General features: G+C 41.5%; 1 long non-coding RNA gene across 1 annotated transcript; it reads right to left on the bottom strand.

Annotated features, from left to right (window-relative positions):
• On the bottom strand, nucleotides 1–23,147 carry LOC125312401. Its single transcript, XR_007196611.1, has 3 exons — nucleotides 23,118–23,147; nucleotides 3,829–3,895; nucleotides 1–53 (listed from the first exon to the last, which is right to left on the bottom strand). It is a non-coding gene; the product is annotated as an uncharacterized LOC125312401 (long non-coding RNA).
• Nucleotides 23,148–24,213: the final 1,066 nt, after the last annotated feature.

Below are 24,213 nucleotides of genomic sequence, written 5' to 3'. Positions count from 1 at the left end.
GACCCAACAGCAGTGTGACTTGTAGCGGCGGGGTAACCTACATGTCAGTCCTTCTGGGGGAATAAAAAACAAATCATTCGAAAAAAAATATTGTTAGTTTGACCCAAACCAAAGTTTTTACACATGCATGTAAACACGTTAGTCCGGCTGAAATCGAAGCTCTTTCTAACACACAGACTAACGCACATAGATAAGTTGAAAATAGCTTCTGTTACTCAAGCATGCCTATGCTCTATTGAACTCAAATAAGACTGTGGTACCCACGCTTAGAACCTCTGGACACTTCAGTCTTAAGCCTTTTTAGCTCGGTTAGCAAGCTAGCTACATTTTTATACCACAACGCTACATACTCATAAGTTGCACCTTATTTCATATACTGTATATGAATTAACATCCCCCAGTAGCTTACATTTTTTAAGAAGTAATGTTTAATTTAACTAGTTACACTGATGAAGCAAAGTTCGCTATAGCAAGCTAATCAAGCTAATATGGACTGTTTCGGTGTTTATGAATGCTGACTGTTTATGTAAACATACTGACAGATTCACACACAGACTCAAACACACACTCAGGCATCATGCTGGCCACACACACACAGCGGTCCCCTCATGTTGGGGATGCCTCAGTGGGGGTCCTGGACTTTGCAGAGCTCCATCATGCTCGGCATCACTCTTCATTTCCTCTCTCCTATCAGGCACCCGATGACATCTCCCTGCAGGAATGACCGGCGATGGTGTCACCAGTAGCACATGTACTTGTCGACAGCAGCCAACCACTGGGGCAATGCATTGCACCACAGGCAGATACAACAACAGTCAGGTACTTCCCATGCCAATACAAAATCAGCTCCACAGGACTGGAATGAACTACTACACTGTCAGGACTGAGTTAATATGACACTTCTGGGTGTTAACTCTGATTATGGTACAGATTGAATGGGCTTATAGTTGATAGGTCCCCACCATGTAGATATGCATTGTTTGTGCGTGTGTGCACATGTGTGTGTGTGTGTGTTCATGTGTTCATGTCACACTACAGACCCTTCTCCTGTTGTCTGTCTATCTTGGTAAAACAAATACACATCACCTATTACCACCCTGATTGCTTCTCACAGAAAGTCAGGCAAACAAACAGTCCCTTTCCTCCATCTCAAACAAGACAACCATGTAGTGAACACTACTCAAACACGGCCATGGTCTTGCCATGCACTACAATTAGACCAGATTTGGGGTTACATGACTACATGATGCCGATTCCAGAATTCAGTGTGACTCATTCCCCTATTTCCATTGGCCATCTGAGTGCTACATTTGAATATTAATCTGCAGGTTTGATCTGCCAAAAAGCTTCGCTCGGTTACATTTAGTGAACGCTTTCATCTGAAGTTACTTACAGATCAGAGACTTCACACATCCTCACTGTACGCCTGCTCCCTTTGGGAGTGACACTTCTGATATAGCCTTGAGCTGTGTTGTAAATAAGCAGCAATATCGAGCAGACTCACGATCTTACAGACTAGCTATCACAGAATTATCTATTTAATGTTGGACACTTTAAGTTAAAGGGTCATGAGCCCCTTTTAAAATGACCTCTTTCTGTAATAGTTTTCCTCAACAAGACAATTTCTCTAAATGTATATGAAGTATTTACACTGAATCAACAGGGAAACATTGAGCTGCCTGCTACAGCGGCGTTCGGGGAGCAGTGAGGGGTTGGGTGCCTTGCTCAAGGGCACTTCAGCCATGCCTACTGGTCGGGGTTCGAACCGGCAACCCTCTGGTTAAGGGTCCGAGGCGCTAACCAGTAGGCCACAGCTGCCCCTTAATAGTGTCATTATATACAGTTAAGCGTATTTGACGTGTTTCTTCAAAGTATCCAGCAGATTTTTAATCAAATACATACCACTGCAACCTTGACCTTGAGGTCAATATGCTCACCTGTAATTAAATCACCCAAGCATTTTAAACGTCTCCAGGGCTTTCAAATGGACCCTGGTTGTAATTTGCTGGCTCAACAGAATGTGATTCATGCTGTGCGTTTAAAATTGAGTTCTCTTTGATGTCCTGCAACGGAATGGCATTATTCTCAGAGTGTAAGTCAGACAAAAAGATGTGAAGATGTGCTGTTCTATCAATCTACCATTTCCCCCTCCCTTACATCTGTCAATTTGTCAGTCTTCCATCCATCCATCTATTCTCTCTCTCTCTTTATTCCCTACTGCATCCTCCCATCCCTATGCGTGTGTCAGCTCTGCCCTAATGAGGGCTTGTTAGCAGGTCTCCCATGGCAGCGTCAGCCTAATGATTTCAGCTCTCTCACTGAGTTGTCACTCTGGCTGACAGACCCTCAGTGGGTTGTGTTCACAAGCATGAGGCTCCGGAACAGCGTGAGTCACGCTTGGCACTGCTCTGAGATTTACATGCTTACCAACAAGGGAGGGACAATTCCCAAACAAAAGGTGTCAACACGGAGAGAGCAAAAAGAAAGTAGGAAACTGAAATGCAACATGTGTTTATTTGTACCACACAACTTTGATTCCAGATGAGAGGGCATGGTGAATTGGAGGGACATCATATTTTTCATGAACATCCAATTATTTGTCCTGGAACACTATTATCCTTTTGATACAGCTGTGCGGGTCATGTAATAATTGTAGCCTAGCTGGACTGACCTGCATATAAAGAATGGTTTAAGCCATTCTGTCAAGCTGTCTGACCTCGGGTCATTCTTCTTTATCTCTTCTAAATGTAATTGCCATGCAAACTGTAAAAACCAACCATCACAAAAACACAACTTAGTGCAACACTGGTAATAAAGTTAATGTGAGAGACCCCCAATGGGTGTAAACATGCTTTACTATAATTAACGGAAAGCAAACAGCAGCTCCAAAGCAGAGTCAAGTCTCAGTGGCCTACATGCTGGGGCTGGGAAGAGTAATTACTTGCATGGGCCACTCATTTAAAAGGTCTGCTACAAAGCAGACATTTCCACTATGAGGACAGTGTGAATTTTTCTTGGGTTTTTTCTAGACCATGACTCCGCTTTCTTAAAAACAACCACCCATAGATGAAATATTGAAGGGGAAAGGGGGGATTTTTTTGCTGAAGTTCAAATAACTTCAGAGAACTTTCTTGGCGCTTCAGTATAATGTGCTCCCATGGTTCAACCTTTGCTTTGAGGAAAAGTTGACCCAAGTCCCAGTGCATTGCAATTCAAAGCAGAATGTGATATTCATTAAAAAAGTACAATAATAAAAAGCAAAAAATTGTAGCTTTAATGATGTCGACTGGGTTTTCTTTGTGTTACCAAACGTATGACATACTACCCACCATTGTAACTCAAACTGCTATTGCACCACAACAAGTTTTTGGGCGCTTTGCAAATTTCTGTGGCTGGAAAAAAAATATTGATACACTGGAGTTCAGACAGACGTGAGTGCAATCTGATCTAGCTATCCAACTCATATCTCATATATTTGAATCATTAGAACAAATGCAATTTATGACCGTGAGAACAAATGCAAATCTGTGCGTGTTTATTTTTTTTATATTTCCTGACACACAAATAATTCGATTGGGAATGGTAGAATAGGTTTGGAACTGGAAGATCCTTTTTTACTCTGAATTTCAGAGTCAGTTTAAACAAGTGACAATGTGTGTTGTTTGTCTATAGAACTTCAATACCTGAATGCCTGAAGTTTATAAGTAGAAAATACACACAGTATGAACATGCAATACTGTGTATATTCACCTCTTTAAACTTGTGACTAAACACTGAGTCTCCTCTGAAACAGCCTCTAGCTAAATACATTATTCAGTTTCTGCTCACCTCGCTTCAGCCTGCTCTCTGAATCTGATTGCTGGTTTCTTTTCCAATGGACTAATAATGTTCACCCCTGTTGTGCAGCAATAAAAACACAATTATGGACGGTTATAGAGGTGAGATGAAAAAAAAAAACAAAGGCAATAAGGCTTGCTGACTTGTTTGAACATAGTCGAAAAGAGGACAGTTCTTTGGAAGGTTTTTAAACCTGTAATATCTTGTAAATGGCCAGAATGTATTACACATTATAATATATATTTATGATTTGTTATCATTATCAATAATTTGTATATGTTATTTGTTATACCAACATATATGTTTTAGAAATGGTCTAGTTAAACGTGAGGTGCAACAGTATTTCCACTGTCTCCATCCTATGTCAAAAAGGGATCTGAACTGTCAGATGTGATGATGAATCTTGTCTGTGCAGCGCTTGAACTTCGAGCCCTCCCCTGTGTGATACCACAACACCCAGGACATTCTTAGAAGGAGGATCACATCAGCTCACAAGTCACCCACCTCTCCATTCACAAGGCATGAGCAACACACACTGTATTCCACACACTGCATTCTTGGCATCTGTTTACCCTCCTTAGATGGAGCACATTGTGTGTGTGTGTGTGTGTGTGTGTGTGTGTGTGTTTACTTGTGTGAGTAGCGTGCAAACGAGTGTTGGTAATCTCCTGATTCCTGACACGAGCACTCCACGCTCTTTTACCCACGATGCAATATTTATAATCGCTGCCCCACCTAATGCTTCTCCTGCAGAAAAGTCAAAGGACTGTCTCTCAAGACCCACAACAGTGGGTTTCTTTGAGCTGGGCAGCAGCTATTGACATTCATTTTTAAGCATCCATTTGAAATTGGCCTTTGGGGAGGTTGGTAGTTTGATGTTAAAAGGCTACTTGATGAGTCATAGTTGCGATTGATTACCTGTCTTTGATGTAAAATCAATATTGTTTTCACATGGCCAACTGAGGCTGAGAGGTCTCTCTGACATGCAACTACAGAACATCCCATTTTAAATAGATACCTGTTTGTATTTAAATTTATATTTGTCAGCGGCAGCCTTAAGTTTATCGTAGAAACGGGGCTGAATAATCACCATCTCTTCCATAAAAAAGGCCTCAAATCATGTCCAATTAGCATGCACATGTGCACAAATGCACACACACACACTCACACACGCATGCACGCACGCACACACATACACACCTCACTTGCTATCACGTTATGTAGATCAGTTGGAAGAAAAGTGATCACAGATCTATGTGATGCCACGATAACTGAATGAGTCATTTACCGGTCACAGTCTGTTTACATCCTGATATGTGATATACGTAGTTGAAATAGTGGGGGAGATGATGGTTCTCCCATCTCTCATTTCAGAGTACTGGTCATCATGTGTTGTGTGCACTGTGCTACATGCTGTAAAAGGACATTGTTATTGTCAGCGCATGTTTGTGTTACCCTTTTACCAATTCTTCTAAAAAGTTTGAAGAAAAAGTTTGAGTGCAAAACGAGGAAAATAAATAAAACAGGACAAGCAAGCTCTTATCAGAGAGGAGTCCATTTTTATAAGCATATACATATTTGGCTCTGAGTGTCCACCACAGTTTCTTCATGACTTGCAGATGTATTTTTTCACTGTAGCGTGACAAAGCTAGGAAATATCACAGACTGAGGAAACACACATGCCACAGGGGCTCTTTCATTACTTGTGTGTATCTCTACCAGAGTCTTTTGCACTTTTCTCATTTAACATTTAAAATATATGAAATGTTGTGCCTTGGTTAATGTCACACCCTGAAGGCCTGAGACAGTTGTCACTGTCTGCTGCGCATTTTTTCTTGGCCAGTTTTGTAGACTGAACAGCCCCCCCAAAAATAGCCTACTATTTCATATAAATGAACATTTCCAAGGCTCCAGTGCCCCGAGGATGTTAAAGACCTACACTTTTATGTGCAGAGAGAGCTGGAGCGAGAGACGCGGTTGATGTTTACCTAACAGGGCATACATACACTTACATATACATACACATACAAAACAAACATTTTATCTTTAAAGCTGCTCAGTAACGTGTGGGTGTAACTCACTGACACTGAAGGCAGAGTCCTCACTACACACACTCACACACACACATATATATATATAAGATGCTACAAGATGCTATAGAAGATGCTACATAATGGAAAATGTATAATCTTACAACAGATTTAGTAAAAGGTAGACATCCATTACTAATACATGATAATCTGAAGCATTACAACATATATAATGTTGAAATGTGCACAAAACATACCAGTGACTCAAATTCATTTCTGGTCTTTAGTAAGTGATTTGTCATGGTCTTGTCAAGGGGTTATTGCTTCTTTCATAGCTGTCGCCCTAAGGGCTAATCTCAAATGGATTCATTTTTTATGCCTCCTCTGCCTCAGCATTGTCTTTTGGCAAAATTTGTGTGAAATGGTGTGTGAAAATGATGTCTTATATAGGTGCAGTATGTGTTTGCAACCAAAGTGGCATGTCATTTGTCATGTAGATGTAGTACAGAGAAATGACATGTCAGAGTCAGTTGCCTCCCGTTAGTAGAACGGGGGTTTAGCATCCTCTGACCACTGTGGGCAGCATTACTGAGGCCCAAGGGATCATGATCAAAGGGCTTATCTTGATCAAAGGAGGCAATCAGTGCAGGACGATCAGGCACAGGGCCGTGTAATCATCATCTGCTCCATGAAAAGGCCTTAAATCATGTACAATTACTTAGACATACACATCAGAGCGAGAGAAAGAGAGAGAGAGAGAGAGAGAGAGATTTAACTCTGTGCACATAGAGTATGTCAAAGGCAATCTCTGGTCACCTCTCTGATTGTGATTGTCAGGATATGTAGATCAGTCAGGAGGAAAGGGATCACTGCCGGCTATGTGATGCCACATGACTTTATTTACCTGTGCCTCGGAGGAGAACACCTGTTATCTCCTCTCTGGCACCTTGTGCCTCCCCTAGGGTTGTTATCTCTTTCATTTGTGCCATTGTCCTGGTCCTATGAATGACATATTTTGTTTGTTTGGATCCCACTACTCACAAGAATTAAGTCAAGGAGGTGCTTCATCAACTGTGAGGAACCAGAGAAGCTGACCTTTTGTTGGGTTCAAACTAACACACACACACACACACACACACACACACACACACACACACACACAATGACATGAAACAGGGTCAAGGTGTGTTAGATTTTGTCAGGTGTAATGTTACAGACAGGAGGCCCAAGCCCCAAGTCTCCTTCTGGAGACAACACAGTCAGCTCCGTGTGTCGCTCCCTAATGCATATCACCATCTTTAACCAAACAGCACATTTTCTGTCTCTGCCCAAATGAGTGAGTATAATCTCTCAAATGTAATAAATGTAATATGATATAGGGATGAGGGAAATCATACACATTTTTAATACATGAAAATCATATATTTATTTTCACATTTGCTGTAGCATTGAAACTCTCTGAAAGATGCGTGGGAAAGCACAGCGAGTTATTCACTAGTTCTTCTAGTTCTTCTATGATGACTTTCTCCATTTAACATGAAGTCATGAAGACATTCGACATGAAGTCCCAGCATTTGTCATAAATGACCAAAGTTAAACTAGACTGCAGTCTCCTAAGGGTGCGCATCAGCTGTGAAATACCCTCATCTGTATCCTATCTGCTGTGTGCCGTGCGTAGAGGGGAGGGAGGAGGTGTGGGAGGTGATTAGCATCGTGAGGCTCAGGTGGCGGGTTTACACAGGCGGATCAGACCACAACAGTAGGCACATTTCTAAGCGTAGCCAAAAACAAAATGAGAGTGGAAATAAGCCACTGTTCTACAGCACTAAGACTCTTAATGGGGTGATGAACTTTATCTTCGAGCGATCACTCTGCTATTAAGAACTCCACGTTCAGCCCTGGCTCACTTAAGCATCTATAAATCAAACGATAGGGGGAACAAGAGAGACCTGGAGGTTGTTCAGTAGTAAATTGGCTGTGACATGACATGACTTTGCAAGCTTTTTCCAAATGGATCACACTGAGCAGAACAGTGTGTAATGAGGAGGCCTGGATACTTGGCTATGGATTTAAACAGCTTGTTCCCTCCCCTTCAGAGCCTGTGGTTTTATATAATGGTGTAAACTGGAGCAGAATTAACTATGTCAGGAGCAGTGTGATTCTCTGGTGTACTGAAATCACATTGTTTCCCCAGATGCACTGTGGACCAGACTGTAGCACAGAAAAAATAGAAGCACAGTCACATGAAGAACAACAACATTATTCAAATCATAAGGTGGAAAGAGCAATGAAAATGTAATTTACAGTGGACCAAGACGTGCTATGTGCAGTTAATGTAGAAAAATAAAACACTTCAGAGACCAACAAAATGACAAAAGTGTAAAATAAAAGATAATTCATGTGTTATAACACCCATGTGCATTCTCTGTATCTTGTTTCTTGATGCCATCTGTAGCATAAAAAACCTGCAAATGTATGAGGAATAATGCATAAGACTATTGAGAATTTTCACTATTCTCTCAATATCACATTATTGCTGCAGGCATTTTTTATTTTCTAACATCTACATTCTATATCATTAAGGGACATCATTTTCTCTAGGTTTCTGCGTGAACTTTACAAGGCGAACAGTTTTTTCCTGCACACTGCTGTTGGAGAGGAGTTAAATTACAGTGCACACTGCACACACACATCTTCACAAAGTTGCACACCGTCTAATAAACGTCTGCATTGTTCTCCAGCCTGTAAGTCTGACTAATTATTATGATCAGGTCAGCAACACATCAGCCTCCTGAGCACACAAAGATTACACTCTAACGGCTCTTGGTTTGCGCTATTCATAATTCACCATATACTAATTCTCCCTTCCATCAACATATCTTCCACAATGCTATACTCAAGGTTGATGCCCTTCTCATTGTGAGATTTATGGAGTTTAATAACATTCTAAATGAGCATTTAACCCAATTCAGCCTCCTTACATTCTACTGCTGCGTGTGTATATGTGCACACGGGTCATGCATATCCATGAGTGGTGTACGCCGTAATGAGATTTCAGCAAGCAGATGATACCTGCAGATGATTCACAGGGCGAGATTACAAATGAGGCGACAGGAGCTGGGGTCCAAGAAGACGCATCTCGGAATCACTGCATCACTGCATCACCGCAGCAACCAGGAGAGGATGGATTTGAGTCATCTGGGCATGATGTTGGCGGCGGCAGTTGCGTGGAAGGGGAAAGAGAGATGATGAGCCGGATCACTCGTCAAGGTCGTTGGGATGAGATTTAAAGTGGAGGATTTAGTTCGTTAAGGGCTTCGGGGACTTCAGGCGCTTGAGGGACCAATTCCTCAAATCACATTTTCGCTCACAAACAACACTGTGAGAGCTGTCGATTTGGAACCCAATTTAAGGTGTACATAAACTCTGCAGTGGCTGTAATTAATGTGGTAGTTGTGCCCTCAGTGCTCTATGAGAATGTAGCATGGATGCACAGTGTGTGTGTGTTGTGTGTGTGTGTGTGTGAGAGTGTGTGAGAGAGAGAGAGAGAGAGAGAGAGAGAGAGAGCGCGAGAGAGAGCATGTTCCATGGCGAAGAGACACTCTCAGGGAATGGTGCCATCGCCATCTGACTGGGCCCATACGATAATCTCATTAATTCATTGGGTGTCTATGAATAAATAAGTGCTGGAGGGGAGAGAGGAGGTGGGAAGCAGTTGGGGGGAGCGTCTGCCTGGGAGGCTAGCAGTGAACATGCTGCTCGGCCCGTCACCTGCGCCTGGTATTAATTAAGGGCACCATAGTAATTATTATTAATCTGACTCACAATGATCTTCACAGAGACTCCTCTCTTGTAAGCAACTAAGGCGAGAGGAATCATGTTACTCACAGTTCCTGCGGCAAGACCCCACTGACCGTAGCCATGGACCATGAGAACAAGAGCTAAACAAGTAAAGGCATCAGATGAGCTTCCCTTCTTACTAGGGATGCACGATATATCGGCGGCCGAAATATTATTGGCCGATAAGTGAAAAAATTAAAAATATTATTATCGGTCCGATAACAGAATTCTGGCCGATAATTTGCGCCGATATTTTTTAAAGTCCTCATTTAGGCCTACGTAAGGTCCGTCTGGCTACACTGAGCTACTTGAGCTTGGTTGGCTATACTTTTTCCTCAATATAATGTCAGCGGTGTGAATGTATTTCACCACTCTAACAAAATCTGTGGATATGCGTTCATTTGGGAATCTGTGCATCTCAAAATCGTCTCGTGAATGATCCGCCATTTAACCTTACCAGAGCGGAGCTCAGCCCTATCTAGAGCCGTCTTGTCCTGGTGTGTTTGCACTTCACCGTGCTGATCGGGGAAACAAATAAGCAAACTCGTTAGTGGGACGAGTACATAAGTAGGCCTAGTTCTAAGTTGTGTTTTAGTATTGTATTTGCATTACGTTAGCTTGGGTTTTGTATTACTTCCTAGAAATATGCTAACCATTCCTGCTTCAGTTCCAGACAGGTCATCATAATAAGTTATTAAAACCTTGGGGCTAACCCCTTTCATTTCTGCTGCAGCAGGTTGTGCGCAACAGAGTAGACGGACATAAGATACAGTCTAAGGAGTTGCAGCTTTATTCAGTTGAAACCAGGGGCGGAGCTACGTGGTGGCCAGGGGGGGCCACGGCCACCACTGGTCAAAGCTTGGCCACCCTGCTGGCCCCCCCAGCTCCGTTCAGTGAAAAGTAAAAAAAAAAAGAATTGCTGCCGTTTTCGACAACACTTTGCAAAGCAGGGACTGAACCAATTACTGCACTCTATCTACGACCATTGGCCCAGTCAGGAAGTGTAGCCTACGGTTCTGATCACATCGTGAGTAGGCCTAGTGCAGCAGCAGCAACAGCGGGACAATTCAAGTCATCTGTTAAAAACACTTGACAGTAGACTAGGCTAGCCTACTACTTAACCTCAGTAACAGGTGAGTTGATGAGTTGGAACATTAATGCTAAGATGTTAGAATGTGTCACGAATCATAGCCAAGTGAGCTGCGTTGGGCTGTCCTTGTTGGCTCTGACATTGATGTGTGGGGCTGATCAAAAATAATCGGATGCCCGCGGGAACGCTGTTACAAGAATATTTCGATACAATTTGGGTGAAATGCAAGCATATTAGGCACATATCTCCAGATGGCTCCAGGTAGGCTAATAGGGCCTAGCCTAGGCTACTTTATAAATACATAATTTGCTGACTGCGTGTGGTTCTTGCCATAGCTGGTCAGGCAGAGGCAGGCTGCTTTGCCTGAATTCTTTGTTACATTGCTCCGGAACTGTTCATCGCAGCGAGATGAAACCTTAATTGCGTGACAGAGCAGAAGTGGGGCTTTCCAACGAGACTAAACACTTGTCTGTGCGATCAAGTATGAAAAGAAAAATAAATATCATGTAATTAAATAAAATTGATTCATATTTACAGTTCACCTGCACACCCATTACTCTAGTTTGAATTACTCGCGAACCCGTGATCGCATAGATATGGCAAGCATATCAGAAGAAAGAGGAGACACAGGGCTATCTATTGGTACCAAGTATATCGTTCCTTCTGGGCTATAAAAACAGACAACGACGTGACTGCAAAATAAAATCATGTACAAAAACCAACGCTGCACACCCATTAGCCTACTCTCGTTTGAAATAGTCCCTACTCACGAACCCGTGATCGGATAGATATGGCACGCATGTCAGGTGAAAGATGAGACACAGAGCAATCATTTGATACCAAGTGCATCCGTCTGGGTTATAAAACAGATGAAATGACATCAAAATAATAACTTCATATAGCTCGACTTACCCCACATTTTTGTGTGTTGTGGTGGCAAAGTATGTTCATAATCCAACGCTATCATGTGTTTCTCTATGGCAAAGCTCTATGTTCATAATCCGGTTTTGAGATCCTAGCAAATTCCTGCATGGCATCCAATTTATTCGACAAAGAAACACCTTTTTGCCTTCACTTTGTTCATGACAATGCAGTAAAAAGTTGTTTTACAATCATCATGAGTGTACAGAACATGCAAACTCGGTTCAGTCAGGTCAGATCAGCTCGTGTCACAGATATGGAGTGCAGAAAGGGCATTTTTCATTACTGTGTCAATGGCACTTACAATGACCAGGATAACTGCTTATAACTAAAGGTAGTGAGAATGGCCAAAAATAGAGTAGCCATAGGGCTAAATAATAAAAAAGGCACACCACATATTTTTCACATTTGCTCAGCCCCAGAGAATCCCTCCACCATGGCAATGATATTGCCAGATTCAGAACAGTCTGCCCTATGCACACATGTGCCAGCTTGCAGTGAGATACATGTCAAAATATAAGAATTTTTATTATACACGTTTTGTATTTTTATTATTTAAAAATCAAAATGAAATCAATGCAAGTATTAATACATTAAATAGTGGCAGATCTGGGTAGCCGAGACTCTGTTAAAAAACAATATATAGCATGTGTGTATGGCACTTACAGTGACCAGGATAAATGTTTCTAAGGTAGTGAAAAAGCCCTTAAAACAGTCTCGGGTTCTAAGGGTTAATTTCTTAATTCAGAGCCATGTTACTTACAGCCAAGTACTTGGAGTGGATATCAGAAAGAAATATAGTTTGGCCATCAGTATGAGATCAAATATATACATATAATATTTGTAATATTTATTATTGTTCTTTGAGTTAACATCATTTGAATAAAACTGATTAAGTAAGGTGCATTATCATAATATTTTTTATTGGCATTGACCTATTTATGGAAAATATGTTGGAGTGGCCAACAAACTGACCTGTGTATCAGTGTTGGCTTTGCACAATTTATTGCCATTATTAAAATAGGCTATCCTAATCTTCAAAACTTTTTGAGTAGTTTTCAAATAGTAGTTTTGATTCCCAAGTGCCACCCCAATAAAAAGTCTGGACCCAGCTGGCCCCCCCAATAAAGTAATCCTGGCTACTCCCCTGGTTGAAACTAAGCATAAATTTCCCTTACAAACTCTGATTTGGTCACTATACTGTAGCTTATTCCCAGCTGAGCCGTTTATGAGCGTTTAGTCCTAAATTAAAACGATTCATACTCTCTAGCCACTCACTCGCAATTCACTGACGTCAGGTTCACTTAAAGGAGCCACACATACTGTAGGGCTAGGCTACTGTTATGTTGTTGACTGCCGCACTATTGAGGATTATTATGAGTTCTGTCCATCATTTGGTGGTAGGTAAAATTACTGCAATAAAATGATGCTTATTAAATGCTTTCCCCAAATCACTTTTCACAATTTTTTTTCAAGAGTAATATTACTGTCAGAGGCCTCAAGTAGTACGTGTTGGCAACAATATCTCAAGCAGCATCACACTGAGCACGGGGCCCCCCAAGGCTGCGTGCTCAGTCCGCTGCTCTTCACCCTGCTGACGCATGACTGCACTGCAACCTACAGCAACAACCACATAGTGAAATTTGCTGACGACACAACTCTGGTGGGTCTCATCACCAAGGGCTTAATTTTAGACTCAATACAGGATGGAGGTCGACCTTCTGACCACGTGGTGCAGGGACAACAACCTCCTGCTGAACGTCAGCAAGACCAAGGAGATTGTTGTTGACTTCCGGAGAGGTCACACCCAACACCTGCCACTGACCATCGACGGTGCTGTGGTGGAGAGAGTGAGCAGCACCAAATTCCTAGGGGTGCACATCAGTGAAGACTTCTCCTGGACCACCAACACTGCATCACTGGCTAAGAAAGCTCAGCGGCCCTGTACTTCCTCTTGAAAACTCAGGTGAGCAAGTGCTCCACCAGCCATCATGACCACATTCTACCGAGGCACCATTGAGAGCATCCTCTCCAGCTGTATCGCTGTGTGGGGCGGAAACTGCACTGAATACAACAGGAAAGCCCTGCAGCGCATAGTGAACACAGCTGGAAGGATTATTGGTCCCTCACTCCCCTCCCTGAAGGACATTTACACCTCCCACCTCACCCGCAAGGCGACCACAATTGTGAGTGATGCAAGTCACCCCGCTCACAATTTGTTTGATCCACTGCCCTCTTGGAAGAGGTACAGAAGCCTGCGCTCCCGCACCACCAGACTCACCAACAGCATCATACACCAGGCTGTTAGGATGCTGAACTCTCTCCCCCCTCCACCCTCAGCCACATAACATCCTGGACTTTTGGATCCACAATGGCTGCCTTGCACTACTCCACTTGCACTACTCCACTTGTACACTTGCACACTTTGCAACTTGTTGTTGTTGTCCTGAAAACACTTCTGAACACACTTCTGCTGCTCTTACATAACTTGCACCACTATGCCACTTGCATACTTAGGTCAAACAGAACTACCTCAGCCATTTATTGGCCTGACTTTTGCACTATTATATTGACTGTCTACTGTATGCACAATTGCAACCAAATTTTGCTGCTCTTATTTCTTCATTGTATGTGCCTTCTTATTTACTGTTATATTGTTTACTTGAATATTATGTTTGTCTGTGGATCTAATTGGTTAAAATATGTCTTGTCTCCACCGTGGGATAGTGGGAAACGTAATTTCGATCTCTTTGTATGTCTTGACATGTGAAGAAATTGACAATAAAGCGGACTTTGACTTTGACTATTATCGGTATCGGTCACAACAAACCAATAAATATCGGTTATCGTAATCGGCCCTAAAATTCCATATCGGTGCATCTCTACTTCTTACTGGGTGATACAATCATGTTTCCATGAGGAGTTGATGGGTATCCACTCATGGACATTAGGCCATATATTAAACAGAGGATATGCCATAGAGTATAGAGTAGTATAATTTATACTGATCGTTATGCATTTCCTTCCTCAGTTTCTCTTACTGTCACTTTGTCTTCAGTTCTTTCTTTTTTCTCACTCGGATATATAGCATGTCACAGCCAGATATTTAACATACACAAACCGGGTGGGTTTTATAGACCTGGTGGGAGTTCTCCAGCCTACAACAAATCTGTTCCCCACTCCCAGTGGTACCTTGTCATCTGACAGACATCACCACCACAAAGTGGATCTGTCAGGCATCATACAGTGTGCCAATTAAGGGTGAGTCCCTTGGTAGAGCAAGTGGTGGATTGCACCTTCGGAGACTCCAGCTCCTGTCGCAGAAACAAATCTCCAGGTGCAAAAACCAACTTTGATGTGCATGAGATTACTCCCTCACCTGTCAGTCAATTCAATGGGAACTTGAACGAGGAACGCGACAAGGGCCTGTGGAAGAGGAGCCACTTCTCAGAAATCCTCCTGGATATTCACCGAGCAGCTAAATAAGTCAGACAGCTGCTGCTATGTTTCTACCACCCTCTTCTGTAGCTGCTGAACCTCAGGATATTTGAGATATTATGCATAATCTTAGGTAAAGTTCACCTGACATTACCGCATGTGTCGCTTCGAGAATTTAATCTTCCAGAGGTCTCTCTTGGATGCTGACCTCATCAACCCCACAAGCGCGGTGAAGCCACAGACGAAATAGTGGAGTGGCTGAGTTCCGCTCCACTAGTATGCTCCTCTCGGCTCACGGAGCTCTTTCTCAAACTGGAAATATCAAGAGATATATTTCCTCACAAACTACAAGCTAATGCACACACGTGACACACAGAGACACACAGATAGATAGATAGACAGACAGACTGACTGACAGACACAGACACAGACACAGACACACACACACACACACACACACAGGAAACAAGTGAGTTCACGAGTTTGTGCCTGCTGTGCTCTTGTTCCATTGATGGCAGAAACTATATTGAAAACCACAGGCAGTCGTCGTTTTGGAAAGCACAAAAGCTGAGTGCAGACAGCTAACTGTGACATTGTGCTGTGACCTTTTATAGGGTCCGTCCACCTCGCATGTCCTGCTCAGCTTGAATTATAGCATTCATTGACCTCCCCTCCTCCTTTCCCTTCTCCACACCACTTCCCTCTTTCTTTCTTTCTTTCTGTTTTTTGTCTCTCGCTCCTTCTCCCCGCTAGACTCCAAGTACACCAGTCTTCGGCGTACTGCTGAGCTGAAAATGACAGTTACAAATCTTTTGAAAGCAGCGGAGAAAAAACACAGAAAAAGATTCTGTGGTGGTGAGTGGTTGAGGGGACCATTTTATGTACCACCCTATATTTATAGAGAGCTTTGACATCAATAATACATCAGGTCTAAAATAGGCGGCAGCAGGCAATGTGGTTTCTGTCTTTATAGTCAACTATGAAGTGAATTCTGACACAATGAGAGTCCCCTTATCAAATCAGCATTCACCAGTCTTTCAAATTTGCCCTTCAGATTACATTGTCACATTTAATGAGAATATTCAATATCTAACTTTGAAGAAGTCAAGTTAATTAGCCAGTGTAATTTTGAATTGATAAGTTTCTTTAAAATGGAAAAACAAATGGTCATGTTTCATCATTAGAAACACCTTGCTTATGATGAGATGGAAAGAGGCTGATGTTAATGGCTGTTAGGTAAGGGACAAGATGAGATGAGGGAAAAGGCTGATGTTAATGGCTGTTAGGTAAGAGACAAGACTGTATTCAGGCTGCCAGTATGGCACTTGTCTTGGTAAGTTCAGTGAAACAGCTTGGTCTTGGTCAAGATCGTTAATTTTTTAAACCACCAACTCGCCACCACTGTAGATGCATCAAGAAACATTCACTCAGGAAGTCCCTCCATTCAGAAGAGAGGGTGACTTCTCTGACGCATCCCCCAGCAATACATCAGCCTCCAAAGGACAGCGCTCCGCATCCCGGCCCAGGAGGCAATTTCCTAAACTTGTTACGGAGTGCGCTCCTCTCGGGGAGGCAACCTTTTCCCAGGCCCCGGTGGCCCGCCTACCTGAGAGGGAACAAATGGTCCTGGCCTTATCTGCTGCAGTGGATCCAGACGGGTAATTAAGACCTTATCGAGCTCCCCAGGATCGGTGAGTGGAGCGGCGGGTAAGGAGTGCAGTCAATCGCCCACTGGCATCAGGGACAGAACAGGAAACGGGAGGGGGATAATAGTGGCGGAGAGGTAGAGAGGTCTGATATAGGCAGGTGGGTGGGTGACTCAACAGAATATCAAACATCTAAGATTGAGTTTCAGCAGTGAGGAGGAGCAGGAGCACCAAGCTCAACATGATTCACAAATACAGTCGTGTTTATTTTTTTGAATCTTTCGCATCACAAAATGTAATATCATCTAAAGAGAATATATTAGTTTGATATTATACAAGTTTTGATATTAATGAAGAATTACTGTGAAAATAAAGCTGACATGTAATTTGCAGCCTTGGTGAGAGCACCCTTAAGTTTTGCACTTGTAATTTTGTCAGACTATGGTGAATGCACAACAGACGATGAAGTGATACAGTAAGAATGTTACTTGGGAACACCCATATCAAACATGTTTATGATGACAGAGCGGCCTTAGACCACCACCATGCCACACTACTTTTATATTTTATATTGTTCAAGAATGAAAGATAGAGTGATATACTTGTGTACCTGTCTGGAGAGCTGACAAGTCAACAGTCAATAGGCTTAGCAAACATATCAAAAATAGTGAAGTTAAGATTAAAAAACACCATCACAGATCTTCCAGCTTCACCTTCCATCTTAAATCTTTGAGATGTCAGACCTGTTGTAAATGTGTGATGTTCAGCCATCTTGTTGCAGTCATTGTGTTGACAATGTTGTTTTGGCCAATTCTGATAGATTTTCTTATTTGATGTACCATTTCTACTACCTAAAAGATCTGCCTGGCAGAGATGACAGTGAGAATTAATCTACCATTGTTTTGTGGTTGTGGGATAGCAGTCATGCCATTAATGAAGTCTAACTTTTCTAACTTCAAGCTCGGCGGCAAACAACGCCTATACAGCGTTAGAAATAAGTACTGAATGCGTCAACATTTTTTTCAGTAAGAATACTTCCAGTGAGGCTATTTCCATGGCATTGTCACCATTAGTAGACATTAGTATTAACTCAGGTAATCCCACCCATATAAAATTATGCCTCCACCTCCAAACTTCACTGTTGGTATGTTTTTTTTGGGTGATGTACAGTGCCATTTCTCCTCCAAACATGGTGATTATGACATCCAAAAAGTTTGATTTTGCTCTCGCCTGACCAGACTACATTCTCTCAATATTTCATAGACTTGTCCAAATGGTGTGAAGTAAACTTTAAACAAGCTTCCATTCTTTAGTAATGGAGTCATGTGGGGTAAGCGTGCACAGAGGCCATGGCGGTGCAGTGCATTGCCTATGATTTACTCTCTAACAATTGTACCTGCTGCCTCCAAGTCTTTATGAAGCTTTCTCCAAGTGGTCCTCGGCTCTTGGGCTACTCTTCTGACTATCCTTTTGACTTCCTGGTCATAATCTCTGATGCAGTGATGTTCTTTCCACTTGCAGATAATGGCCCCAGTGCTGCTTACTGGAAGATTCTGAAGTTTTGAAATACATCTGTAAATCTATAGCCAGTTCCATTGATATGTTTTGCAACAAAAAGGTTGCAAAGGTCTTGGGAGAGCTCTTTGCTTTTATCCATCATGAAATGTTTCTTGTGTAATACCTTGGTAACAAAAACCTTTTTATAGCCCATCAATATGTACTAACCCAGCTTATATTAGTTTGCAGTAGTTAGAGAGTAGTTACTCTCTAACTACTGCAATTCTAGTGCATAAAATCATGGGGATTTTGGCAGTGTGAAAGGGCCTACTTATAGATTCCAGCTCGTTCCTTGCCTTTCCTTGCCTTGGTTTACTGCTTTTTCTTAGCGTGTTTAATACTTTTTTCCTGTGCCATTCCACTTTATTACACATAACTATTATAATTATATAGTATAATTATAATAATTATTTTACTCTACATTATCAGAGTTTTCATTACATTCTTATGAAGAGGTGGAGGATGAACATGTAAAGAATCAGCCGCACCAGTGTTGCTTACTGAATGGAAGTGCCCTCAGTGCCTCTATACCAGAGCTGCCTCTGGGCTATAGACCCCTTCAATGTTTGTAATCATCCAGAGCCTATTAGGTGCGCGCAGCATGGGGTCAGAAAAATGGTGCAGCTAATAAACCAGCATGTTGAGCTGTCAAGGTATGCACTGTCATTGTTACCTAAGGGCCGTAAACCGTACCTTAATACATTAGTCTTAGCTAATGCCGATTGTCCGCCTGATCCTGAGCTGATAACAGAATGGGTAGACGACGTTAGCAAGTGGCCATTAGCCCAACATATATGGCTATCTGGTTGACAAGCCCAGCGTGTATACATAAAAAAAGTAGTACAAGTAGGCATTTTTCTTGACGCTTCTTTGACGTTTCAGTCAATTCACACACACAATTCAATGGGATGGAAAGCTTGTTCTGATCCCGACATGCGCACACCTTTTCTGTGACGTGGACCGTGAAGGGTCACACATCTCTAAGTCTGACAGATTTATTACCAGATACCCTACCATCAGCATGAAAACTGAAGAGCTACGACAACACCAAAGACACCAACATCCACACCAACAACAATCATCATTGCCATCACCATTGACTTCTACATGCAAATCCTACATACTTTTAAGTGACTGAATGACTGACGATATGCAAGGTGCTGAATGGGGGCCATTGCCATCAAAGCAAAACAACATACAGTCAGAAGAAATATTTCAGATCATGTTACATGTGTTCTGTGGCAATGGAACTTCTGACATTGAAGCAGCCCACTCTGTTTGCAGAAATCACAATAGAAATTCAGCATGGTTATACATGTCATGTGGGAAATGACATCAGTTTGATGGGGTCAATGGGTATGACTGACATGTGCTTGACATTAGCAGCCCTGGCTTAATATGGGACTGCAGTCCAGGCTGGTAATACATGAATAAAGAAGAGGATTTAAATTATTCACACCCACCCACCACCTTTTCATTAATCTCAGGTTTCTCCAAAGGCCCTCACCTCTACTGCTTCAGTTATTAATAACTTCCTCATATTGGAGGATATAGAGTATAGCAGCAAAAGGCCCTCATACATGATACACTATCTGGATGCTGTCACTCTGATTTCTTGTTGAACAGTTGTCGCTGGTATTACATTTGGTCCTACATTGGTTGTACCAGGGACATGTTGCACCCCAACCAGTTATTGAAAAGCTTGAGCCTGTGATGTCATTCAATTGTGTGAGGACAGACACATTCCAATACAAACACTAGATGTCAATCCATGTCTAACAAATGCTATATAGCAAAATGGTGAAACAGGTGCAGCAGAGTGGTTTCAGGTTAATGCAGCGCAATGTTTCCTGTTTAAAGGTACACTATGCAAGTGTTTCACCTTTATGAAGCCAATTTGATGGTAAATGAACTTGTAATAAGCAATTGTTCACCTAGCATAGCTATAGACGTGGTGAGTCGCTACCGAGAAAAACAGCCAATGTGAAACATTACCTTCAGTCAGTATAGATATAGCTTTTTGGAGATAGTTTTTGCCTGTTGTTTATCCTTCACCTCCACAACAAAAGCGTTTGCATTGTGTACAGCGGGGATAAGTCATGAGAAGTTTGCTATTTACTGTACAACAGCAGAGTAAAATATAAATATATCGCGACTCTAGAGGGAGCTCTACAGTCACCAAGAATACCTAAACCTGCATAGTGTACCTTTAAGTTAATGGACCTCTGTTCGTTAAAACACAATTGTACATGCATATGAGTTGGGGGGGGGGGGGGGGGGGGGGGGGGGGGTGGAGCATCTCCTGGAGCATCACATTGCCATAGTGTCTATGTGTGTTTTTGACAATTATGGATCTGAAACGTTGTGCTTCAGATCGTGTCATATTGACAGGATATGTTAGCAAACACAGGCATGGATGCTGGTTTTTATTTTGGTGTGCGACCAAACTGGATGACAGGTGATTAGTGATACAGTGTCTGCCACCTGACAGAGAGTAGGGATCTGCTGCGGATGTAACACAAAGAGACAGGGAACTCTTATGACAGATGGCGACAATGGAGTGGAGTGGGCACCATGACAAAGGTGTCATAGAAAGCATTTGTGCACTCACTATAATCATAAATAATGCTGCTGTAGGGACGTTTTCTTTGCAGCGTGCCGTAAGCTCAAAAAGATGACATTTTCCTGGAGGCATAAGAATTTGGCGGGGGACTGAAAGGCAGAGGTATTAAAAATGTATTGAATCTGTTCTCCTTGAAGACATTTGTCTACTTTTGTTGCATGTCTGAAAGCTTAGGATAAAGACCATGTTAATATTTTACTCTGGCCCCAAGGACAGCAGAGAAGAAAGAGACAAAGATGGAGTGCCAATAAGAGGCAAATGTGTAAACTATAGGGTGCGTCTAGATTTCTAGGCTAGCAACAGCTATGCATTTTAATAATTTACATCTGTTTTATTTGACATGTTATGAAGGAAAAGAATAACACAATTATTCTCCTCAATTTTATGACTGGAGGAAAGTCCAAACATTCATAAAAAATATATATAATTTGTCAACACAGTCAGATGTCAACTCTGTCAGATTTTCTTCCTATAATTTAAAATGAAAATGTTCAGAAAAATAACATAGGGCCTACAATTATTTTTGTTTCAACGCAGTAACTGTTTAATTCAAAGTATCAAATAATTAAAATGACTACAAATCCAGGCTTCTATGACCACCATAAAATATACATCAATTCCGTCAGAAAATGTCTTCTCTGCCATATTAATGTTTTGGTTATTTGCCATAATGATATTTCACATCTGTTGAGGAAAATGTGTTGTTGATTTGATAAAATAGAAATTTTCATACACCGAATGTCATGGAATAATCGGTCCATCCCTGTACAGTCTTATCGATATAGATTCCATCCCTAGATGAGTAAGTTCTCACAGCAGGCAATCAATTGAAAAGCTCCCATGAAAGTGATTAAGGACTTCCTGTGGGCTCCATGGCCGATTGACTTCCACATGCACACAAAGGCAAGGACACGACCTCAAGACCTGGCTGTTGGATGCGCTCTGCTTCGAACAGATTCTCAGGTCAATATCACAGAGAGTATAGAGATCATTTTTCTCAGCTGTCAATGAGATAAAAATGATCCTATCTGGACAAATGTCAAAGACAGCTCAAATAAAGCTCTCAGTCATTTGACCACAGAACATGTGTAGGGCTGAAAAAAAATATGACTTTTGCAAACTTTTGCATCTATATCATATGATCAGAGATGCTGTACATAGGGTCCAGAATGCATACACAGGGTCAGTTGAATTGCAGCTCACTCTTGACTGGTTGCCCCCAACATTACTTTTGGAAAAGCTCCAGAGGAAAACTCAAGAGGCCCTCAGGGAATCCTTTTAAAAACAGTGATTCATTGTTTTAAAAGAATTTTGAACCACATTGGACATTTGACAACTGGCATAACAGAACTGTCTTTTTTAAGGGTCAGATTTGTTTGTGCAAACTCGATGTTGAAAATCTTCCATTTCCCCAGGAGGGACAATTAAACAGAAAAGAAAGGGATGCCCTCTTTTTCATCTCATATGGGAGGTGAAGGTGGCCAAAAGGTTGATTGTGGCTATAGGTTTCAGGCTGCAGCAGAACTCATCTAACTAGAACCTACTAATTGGAAATGGTGGCATATACAATATACATGAAACATTTTGTTACACTGCATTCCTCTTATGAGCTAAAGGTATAGAATAAATGATGTTGAGTAAAATAATGATTCAAGGGGGGTAGAAAAAGTAGAAAAGCAAGAAATAAAAAACAATAAATAATAATAAAATAAATAATAAAATAAAAAAATAAGGGTAAATAAAAATACAGTTGCACTCATACATTTACACACCCTGAACATACACATGCTAAAGTTGACTAAAAAGAGGAATAAAATCATCTTTTGGAAATTGATCTTACTGCCTTAATTAAACAAACGAGGAATGAGGTTTTTCCTTAAAATACAGAGCCTTATAAGTATACATACCCCTTAAATTAAATTCCCATAGTGATGGAACCTCTGCTTCTCACTTCTGAAGTCTACCATCAGTTCCTTGGTTTTAGACAGGTATGCTTAAACTGTCTCATATACTTGACACCTGTTTTCTGTACTTCTGCTGAATGTGTGACCATTTGCTTTACCGTACAGTTTTTGTTTTTGTAGTTAATCGTACAGTTAATGTACATATTTGAGATAAAGCTGAGTTCTGCTTACCTGTTTACAGTGTTGAGGATCTTGCATTACCCATACTTTTATCTGGTCTGGTCTCCATTTTGTTCTTCTAACACAGTCAACAACAGAGTGTAGCACTCACATCTATTCAGAGTACACAGTTAACAAAAATAGGGGAAAGTGTATAAGCAGTCATCCGTAGCATAACGATACAGTATTTGGTTTCATTTCTGAAGTTTAAACTATGCGCCTCTATTTTTTAAACCCAGAGTCCTCTGATCTGACCTTTTGTGTATCATTTCTATACACTGTAATCTACCAACCCCTCTAGCTAAATGTGTTGCATGTCCAAACCCTTGTGTCCTTAATTCTAGCTTTAAACTATCTGTAAAGGAAAGGGACCCTCTTGGCATCACAGTAAAATGATAACCTTTTGTGTATCATTTCTGATAACCTTTTGTGTATCATTTCTATACACTGTAATCTACCAACCCCTCTAGCTAAATGTGTTGCATGTCCGAACCCTTGTCTCCTTAATTCTAGCTTTAAACTGTCTGTAAAGGAAAGGGACCCTCTTGGCATCACAGTAAAAGTTGGAGGTTGAGGTTGCTAGGACAACGCCATTTAGTCTGGTCTGCAGCCCCATTAGTGCCATTATTCTCCTACTTTTGGAGAGAGAGGGGGGGGACTACACAGGCCTGAGGGGAACACAGAAAAAAGCTCTTTTCAAGCCAAAGCCTTGCATCATACATAAAAGTTATCTTTTGAACAACTAGGATTATACTGTACAACCTAACAGCTGAAGAGACAATGGTGCCTAGTATAGGCTACATAAGCATTTTTGGGAGACCAAATAGATTTTTTTTCCCTTTCTAACATTTGTGTATTAATATGTGAAACATCCTCAGACATGGACTTATGGAGCCCGGGAGCTGTCATTGCAGATTTTTTTTTTTTAATCGAGAGAAGGTTTTACTAAAACCTGCACTCATTTAACTAAAACATATAAGCTAATTTTACTAAATGTGCACTCATCATCTGTTCATTTGAAGTAAATCATGCTCTTGTTTTAATGTCAAAATATATTTTCTCAAAATATATCTTGAGAAATTCATAAGAAATGTAACATTTGCCATAG

The sequence above is a fragment of the Alosa alosa genome, chromosome 19 (assembly GCF_017589495.1).
Source record: "Alosa alosa isolate M-15738 ecotype Scorff River chromosome 19, AALO_Geno_1.1, whole genome shotgun sequence".
In the NCBI taxonomy this organism is placed as follows: Eukaryota; Metazoa; Chordata; class Actinopteri; order Clupeiformes; family Clupeidae; genus Alosa; species Alosa alosa.
This window is presented reverse-complemented; position numbering and strand designations above follow the sequence as displayed.